Here is a 9,228-nt window from a genome sequence, read left to right on the forward strand (position 1 = left end):
ATGGAATGGAAGATTTTGTGGTGTATAGTGACGCATCAAAGATGGGTTTGGGTTRTGYAYTAATGCAACGTGGAAAGGTAATAGCTTATGCTTCTAGACAGTTAAAAGATCATGAAAGGCAGTATCCTACTCACGATATGGAATTGGCGGCAGTATTGTTTGCTTTGAAGATATAGAGGCATTATTTGTATGGAACGAARTGCCAAATCTTTATAGATCATAAGAGCTTACAACATCTGTTTCATCAGAAAGATTTGAATATGCRTCAGAGAAGATGGTTGGAATTGGTAAGTGATTATGATTGTGAAATTTTATATCACCCAAGAAAAGCAAACGTAGTGGCCGATGCGTTAAGTCGACAAGAGAAAAGTGGAACTATCAAAGCTATAGCTTTACGAGCTGAGTTGTTACCCAGTATTCAAGAAAAGTTACGAGAATTTCAATATGAGGCAATGAAAAAGGATAAGATCAAATAGGAAATATTGGGTGGATTAATACCTGATTTAGTGAAAGATGACAGAGAATTTTGGAAATTCCAGAATAGAATTTGGTTACCATGCTATGGTGATCTCAGAAAACGTATTTTGGGTGAGGCTTATAAGTCACATTTTGTAATTCATCCAGGTACAAATAAAATGTATCAGGATTTGAAGCAACATTATTGGTGGCCAGGTATGAAGAAGGATATAGCTAAGCATGTTGAGCAATGCTTAACATGTCTTCAGGTAAAGATTGAACATCAACGCCCTTACAGTAAGTTGCAATCTTTAGAAATTCCAGTATGGAAGTGGGATCACATCACTATGGATTTCATAACCAAATTGCCGAGAACATCAAAAGGTTATGATCCTATATGGGTGATAGTAGATCGGTTATCCAAATCTGCACACTTCTTACCTATGAAAGAATCTTATCCAATGGAGAGATTGGCAAAACTGTATATTGATGAGATAGTGACACGTCATGGTGTTCCTCTATCAATTGTTTCGAACAGAGATAGTCGATTCACTTCTATGTTTTGGAAAAGCTTCCAAAGAGAAATGGGTTCGCAAATTAAGCTAAGTACAGCTTATCATCCTCAGACTTATGGACAAAGTGAACGAACTATCCAAACTTTAGAAGATATGCTGAGGGCATGTGTAATTGATTTTGGAGGATCATGGGATAGTCATTTGGCTCTGGTAGAATTTGCATACAACAATAGCTACCATTCAAGTATTCAGGCAGCACCTTTTGAGGTTTTATATGGACGAAAATGTCGAACTCCTTTGTGTTGGAATGAAATAGGTGAAAAACAGTTAGCTGGGCCTGAGTTAGTTCAGCAAACTGCAGATAAAATTGGAGTAATACGGGAACRRATGAAADYGGYACAAGATAGACAAAGAAGTTATGCAGATAAACATCAGAAGCCGATTGAGTTTCAAGTGGGCGATAGAGTAATGTTAAAAGTATCACCTTAGAAAGGAATGGTACGTTTTGGAAAAAGAGGGAAGTTAAGTCCAAGATATATTGGACCATTTCCTATTGTGGGAAGAGTTGGGGAAGTAGCTTACAAGTTAGGACTTCCATTAGAGTTAAGTGGGATCCATGACACATTTCATGTGTCAAATTTGAGGAAGTGTCTAATAAATCCAAATGTGGCAGTACCATTACCTGAGATTAAGGTGGATAAGAGATTATGCTTTGAAGAAATCCCTGAACAAATTACTGACTACAAAGTAAAGAAGTTGCAAAACAAAGAGATTGGGTTAGTGAAGGTTCGGTGGAAATATCATAAAGGACCAGATGCCACTTGGGAATCGGAGCCTGAAATGCAAACGAAGTATCCCTACCTTTTTGCTTGAATGGAATTCTAGGACGGAATTCTTTTAAGGAGGGAATGTTGTAATATTCGGGTTATTAAATAAGATTTAATAATTTAAATCTTTACTTTTATGTAAATATTTCACATTATTGAGCATGTGAGTGTGGAATTGTGATGGGAGGCGGTTTATGCACTTGCTATTTATAGCAAGTGCATATGAAAGGAAAGGTTTTGTTGTTGGATATTCTGGAGAACAAAAAAAAATCAATTGAGAGTAAAGACTGAAGGAGGATTTGCAGTCTTGAATTCAATCAAAAATCAAAGGTGAGTGTATTAAAGCTTTGAGTATAAATTGTTTGCATACATATCAGTAGTTATTGGAACTGGTTATTATTACATTATTGTGCGGATATTCCTTAAATCATCCAAGTGTTGACCGAAAGTATTGTCCGGACTCAACCCTAAACCAGTCAAGAGGTGATCGGATAAATCATAAATCGCTCAAGAGGTGACCGGATCTCATTTAAATCGGTCAAAGGTTGGGCGATGTATTGTCYGGATTGTTTTAAATCGGTTAAGTTGTGAGCGGGGTATTGTCCGGACTTGTTATCTGGACAAAGATATTGACTTAATTCTAAGTGTTAACCGGACAAAGCTTATACGAGGTGTTGTTCGGATTGTTGACCGGAGATAACGGTTACTTTTGATATTCTAAGTGTTTGTCCGGATTTCATATCCAGACAAGGTTGACCAGACTTCAAATCCGGTTAAAGTGTTAAAAAAACTTAGAGATGTAATGGCGGTGTAACTGCGAGAGATGAAATGGCGGTGTAACCGCGAGAGAGATGTAATGGCGGTGTAACCGCAAGTGAGATGTAGTGGCGGTGTAACCACGAGAGTGAAATATAATACACCGCGAGAGAGAGAGATGTAATAAGTTGATGTGTTAGAACAGGTTTGATTCTGAACTGATTGTTTGAAAAGTATGTTGTTTGTTTGGGATTTATACACTCACTAGACCTTTTTGGTCTAACGCTCAGTTGTTGGACTAACCGGTTTTGCAGGTCATCATACCTCGCAGGATAAAGGCAAGGGAAAAGTTTAGAATGAATGACATCTAGTAATCTTAAATGTATTTTAAGAAAGTTTTATTTTGTTAATCTGTATTCTGTAAACGCTGTTACAGTTTGTGTTATGAGTATGATGATGTGGATTATCTGTACATGGAATATGTGGGTCGTTACATTTCTCACCTCTGTAGTGAATGAGAATAAGGCTTCATCAAAGGATGGGCCTGCAGAGGGAGGTTCGGGTGGAGTAGGCTGGGGGATTTGGGCTAATATTGTGGCGGGGAGTTGGGTGAGGGTGGTTTGGATGGTGGCCATTTGGTGGGTAAGGGTGGCAAGGGTTTCATCGATAGATGAAGTGGATGGAGGTGGGGCTTGTTGAGGGATTTGGGAGATGATGGAAGTTGGTAGGGTGTTAAGGTTTTGGAGGATTTGTGTAGTTGGGTGATGATGTAGGTAAGGTTCTCATCGGCCTCAGTTGCCTGGGCCGTGAGGGTGGCGATGGAGTGGATGAGTATTTGGTTTCTTTGGGTGGCAAGGGAGGATGCGGTGTTGTGGTTTTGGATGATGATTTGTTAGAGCATTTGGAGACGTGTGGTATTTTCTTGGGTTTGGGTTTCAATTTGGGAGAGGTGGCGTTGAAGTATTGCAAGGGATTGTTGAAGGTCAGTGTTATCGGTTGAGAGTGGGTTGTCAACAATCCCTTGAATGATGAGTTTAAGGTCTTCCAAGGACCGCATAACTGAATCAACAAAGGCTTGAAACTCGGCCTTTATGACCAGGTCTGCAATGGGGGTAACCCCTGCAGCAACGGATGCTGCAGGTTGGGCCTCTGCTCCGGAGGCGCCTTATTGGCCTTGTGAAAATGTGGGCCTAGAAGGACTTCCATCATGTCCTTGATAGCCCTCAAGAGAGGAGCTATCTCGTGATGTTGCGACATCCGCTTCCTCTTCCTCGGCTTTAGAGGCTGGGTAAGTGAAGTGAATGTGTGTCCCCTTCGGTAGATCAAATATCCAAGGGGGATGTACATGAAAGGAAGATCGCTCTGAACGATCTTGGGGTTGTTCAATGTCAAAAGCAACACATTCTTCTGTGTGTGTGATTGGTTGTGTCGAGCCCTGAGGCGAAGGGGCTCTTATATCTTCATCACCTCTCTGTTGGGAGAGGGGTGATGGAATATGGGGTTCCTCGGCTGATTCATCTTCAGAGGCCCGAAGAATGGCCTTTGGATGGCTGGTTGGGGTTGGGATTGGACTAGGTTGTCCTTGTTCAATACCCCTGTGGCTTTGATCGCCAGGGGTAGATGTTGTGGTTGCCCTTTGGGTAGTGGGTGGAGGAATTGTATGAGTAGGGCCGAGGGAGGCACGATGAATAGTATCATCATCATCATCTTTATCATCTGATGAAGATGTCTCATGTGCTCCCTCGCTTGGTTCGGGGGACGGCTCTAGTCGCTCTGGGGTAGCTGCCCTCGGTTCCTGGGACAGCATAGAGCGTTCATAGGTCTGGCGTATCTCAGATGTCGATGGAATGACATTGAGCATAGCCCTTGAGAGTGGGCGGTTGATGGTGTAACCCTCCTTCGAGAGGGTTGGTCGATGGCCATGCATCTTGTAAACTGGAGTGAAGGGCTATTCAGCAGGTAGTCCATGTTTTCTCATTGTGTCCCCAATGAAGAGGGCGAGGAAACGAGGGAAGAGAACCGCAGAAAAAGGCTTGCCAGTGGCTTGGAGTTTGTATTTCTTGACCACCACCGAATGAATCTCATTGTAGATGAGAAAGGCGTAGTCAAGGTTGAGGTTAAAGAACAACCCGTACATGATTGTCATGATGTTGATATTCCCTTGGTCCAATGACCCTAGCTTGCATGTGAGGGCCCTGTTGAGGATGGAGAAAAACATGTTCCACATCGGCGGGAGGAATTGGCATTTGAAGTCTGAGACGTTGCATAGGTCACGATTGTAACCTAACATTTTAACGAAGCGGAGGATGTCGTCAGTGGTGGGTGGTTCGTCATATTCTGCAATTCCAAGCTCCCGTCGAGTGGGAATGCACAGTACTCGAGAAACTTTAGCCTGTGATATTTTGAGCTAGCATATCATATCGTTTGGGGCATCCATGTCCCCCATGATTCTATGGCTATCGGGGTGGAACTCACATGTTTGCCAGTACTGTTGGACATACTTTAGTGGTACGCCGGTGTCAACAAGGGTCAAGACGGGAAAGAGAATACAGTTCTTGAAGAACTCGATCATGACTGCAAATCGGTCGTCGAACAGTGTGTTTCTTAGTTCAATAGCGTGGTTGTTTGGTTTCATAGGAAGGAACACGATAGTGCGGCTGTCGGCGACGGTGGATTGGACTCTACTGTCATTGTTGTTCGATTCGTGGGAGGCGGAGGAGGCCATTGTTGTGGAAGTTGCAGGTTTTTGTTCGTCAAATTCTATTTGCAGGTTTTGGTAAGCGTAAAGAGGTAATGAAGGTAGAAGAAAGGTATTTATAGGTGGAGATATGGTGGTGGGGGGAATTGGAAACGGTTTCTTGATTATTATAATGAAATAATCATGAAAAGTTTTGGCGGTTTGGTAATTGACGATTTGATTTGGAGATCGTGAGCCGTCTTGATTGTATGTGCCATTAATGTTGGAGGACACGTGTCAAGGCGGGGTTAGGGAAGGGGAAAGTTGAAAGGGTGTATGGAAACAGGCTGTATATGGTGTCAGGTGCGTGTTAGGATGACGTATGGATTATTTGAAATAAGAAGTTATTTCAAATAATATCTTGAGAAATATGTATCCAAAAACAATTTAAATTTAAAATCCCATCTAATTGGAAGATTAATACTAATTACGAAGTTTTGATCTTCTAAAAACCCATATTGTATAGTTTTTAGTCACAAAAGCTGCAATTTTGTATAATCTTTTAAAAGAGTTTTGCAAATAAGATGGGTTTTGTGAATGAAAGATCGTTTGTCATGGAACCAGAGGTGTTCTGGTTGACCATGACACATTGGGTGGGGAACCAGAGGGGCTCTGGTTGAACATCAATGAAGGAATTCATCGATGAAATGTTGGATTGCATGATTGATAGGCCTTAGAGGTCCTAGATAAGCATTGACAATCCATTTTGTAGAACCAGAGGAGTTCTGGTTAAATTCATATTTAGCATTTAGGTGGCCAGAGGCTCTGCATGGAAATGCATATAGTTTCAAGATGAAATAGTTGCTCCCCCTTGAATGATGCATGAAGAATGGTTTTGAGGTTTTCAAAAACTCCCCCTTAAACAAATAATAAAGAAGAATTAGGGGATCAGAGGCTCTGGTCTATACAACCAGAGGCTCTGGTTGTGAAGGATTAAGATGTGAAATGTGGCTAAGTATGCAAGTGAAGAGGTACAAGGATGGGTCTTTGAGACTAGAGGGGCTTTGGTTCCAAAGAAAACGAATCCAGAGGCTCTGGTCTTTATAACCAGAGGCTCTGGTTGTAAAGGCAAGGAAAAGGTGTATACGAAATTGGTTAAGTCTATGTGAAGGAGTATGTTGGTTAAGCCGTTGAGACTAGAGGTGCTCTGGTTCCAAAGACTTTGAATCCAGAGGCTCTGGTCTTAAGAACCAGAGGCTCTGGTTGGAAAGGCAATGAAATTAAGTATGAAAAAGTGGTTAAGGCTATGTGGAATAAGAAGATGAAAACTCTTTGTGTCCAGAGAAGCACTGGTTTCAAAGAATATGAATCCAGAGGCTCTGGTCTTTAGAACCAGAGGCTCTGGTTGGTGTAGAGATCCTAGGGTTTGAAGAAAGAAGTGTATGGTGTATGCCAAGTCGTAGATGACAACCAAATATCGCTGGTTTAAAAGGATTTGGATGCCAGAGGCTCTGGTCTTTGGAACCAGAGGCTTTGGATGTGAAGGAAATACTTAGTGAAGAAAATTAAGTATATGCTTTGGACCAGAGGGGCTCTGGGTCCAAAGGGTGATGTAAAATGATGAGATTAAATGCATGAATGTCTAAGTCCAAGATTGAGACTAAATAGGATTAGGTCTCAAATAATTGGAGTCCAGAGGCTCTAGTCTATATAACCAGAGGCTCTGGTGAGTAAGAGAATACTTGATAAAAATTACCAAGTATTTGCTTTGGACCAGAGGGGCTCTGGTTCCAAAGGCTATGAAGATTGTTTGCCAAATATTAATCGAAGTGATTCTAAATAGCCAGAGGCTCTGGTCTGTATGACCAGAGGCTCTGGTTTAGGATACTTGGAGTTTATGGCTAACATTTTATATTAGTGATAGGCATAACCATGAGATATTGAAGATCTCTGGTTTCAAGCTAATGAGTGCCTCTAAGTGGTGAGATTCAGCATACCCATCTTGATAACTAGGAATAAAAATCTTTTCTCATCAAGAGCTTTGGTGAAAATGTCAGCAAGTTGAATCTCTGTGGGAATAAAATACATTTCTATATTACCTTTTTCAACATTGTCTTTCAGAAAATGGTACCTTATATCGATGTGCTTGGTCTTGGAATGTTGCACTGGGTTTGCAGAGATTGATATGGCACTCATGGAGTCACAGAGGATAGGGACTTTGTCATAATGGAAACTATAGTCCTTAAGCTGAGTCTTCATCTAGAGAACTTGTGAACAACAACTAGCAGCAGCAACATACTCTGCTTCTGTTGTAGATGTTGAGACACAATTTTTTTTTCTAGATGTCCAACTTACCAGCTTGTCCCCCAAGAGTTGACAGCTTCCAGATGTGCTATTTCTATCAAGTTTGCAACCTGCGTGATCTGCATCTGTGTAGGCTATTAGATCAAAGCCAGAGTTCTTTGGATACCAGAGACCCAATGATGGAGTTCCCTTGAGGTATCTAAATATCCTCTTGACTGAAGAGAGATGCGATTCTTCAGGATTTGATTGATATCTTGCACAAAGACATGTGGCAAACATAATATCTGGTCTACTAGCAGTTGGATATAGGAGTGATCCAATCATGCCTCTGTAGGTTGTTACATCCACAGGTTTGCTTGATGGATCAGCAAATAACTTAGCGCCTGTAGCCATAGGTGTTCTCATCGATGATGAATTTGAGAGAGAGTATTTCTTCAGAAGGTCAGTCACATATTTGGACTGATTAATGAAAATTCCTTCTGAAGTTTGTTTTATTTGAAGACCGAGGAAGAAGCTTAGTTCTCCCATCATACTCATCTCAAATTTGCTTTTCATCAATTCTGAGAATTGTTTTGCAATGTTTTGTATTTGTAGAACCAAATATGATGTCGTCCACATATATTTGAACAAGTAAGATATCGCTTTTGTGCTTTTTGAGAAAGAGGGTTGTATCGATTGTACCTTTTTCGAATCCATTATTGATGAGAAAGGTAGATAGAGTTTCATACCAGGCCCTGGGTGCTTGCTTTAGCCCATAGAGAGCTTTATCCAGAAAGTAGACGTAGTCCAGATGTTTTGGATCTTTGAACCCAGGAGGTTGCTGCATGTAGACTTCTTCTTGAAGTTTTCCGTTGAGGAAGGCAGACTTGGCATCCATCTGATAGACCTTAAAGCCTTTGTGAGCTGCGTAGGCTAGGAACATTCTGATGGCTTCAAGTCTTGCAACGGGAGTGAATGTCTCATCATAATCAATCCCTTCTTCCTGGCGGTAGCCTTTGGCAACAAGCTTGGCTTTGTTCCTTATTACGATGCCATCTTCGTCCTTCTTATTTCGGAAGACCCATTTGGTTCCTATGGTCGTCTTCCCTTTGGGTAGACGCATAAGGGACCATACTTTATTTCGTTCAAACTGGAGTAATTCTTCTTGCATCGCGTCTATCCAGTTTGGGTCTTGTAGGGCTTCTGAAATCTTCTTTGGTTCTATCATGCTCAAAAAGTTGGCAAAGAGACATTCATTTGCAGTGGCAGATCTCTTCTTGACACCAGAGGTTGGATCACCAATGATTTGGTGGTGTGGGTGATCTTTTGTCCACTTGGTGCTTGATTGGGGTTCTGAAGCAACAGGATGCAGTTCTTCATCGACTGATGGAACTACTTGCTCCCTCTCAAGGAGATCATCTCCAGAGTTAGACTCTGGTTCTTGATCGTGATCTGAAGACACAGAAGAAGTAGATGGTGAAGTAACATGAGTTTCTATAAGAGATGTACCTTTAGTATTGGAGACTTCATGGTCTTCATCAATTCTGGAAATAGATTTTGCAGTTGGCACATGTCCAGAGATTACTTCTTCATCAAAGATATCTTCAAATAATTGAGCTAACTCTGATTCATTGGGTTTGCCAAGTGATGAATCAGATGCTCTTCTTTGAAGTCCGAGTTCTGAACTGTTGTGTTCAAAAGTCATTGGTATGGT

This window comes from Cynara cardunculus (genome assembly GCF_001531365.2).
Source record: "Cynara cardunculus var. scolymus isolate 2C chromosome LG 8, CcrdV1, whole genome shotgun sequence".
Lineage (NCBI taxonomy): Eukaryota > Viridiplantae > Streptophyta > Magnoliopsida > Asterales > Asteraceae > Cynara > Cynara cardunculus.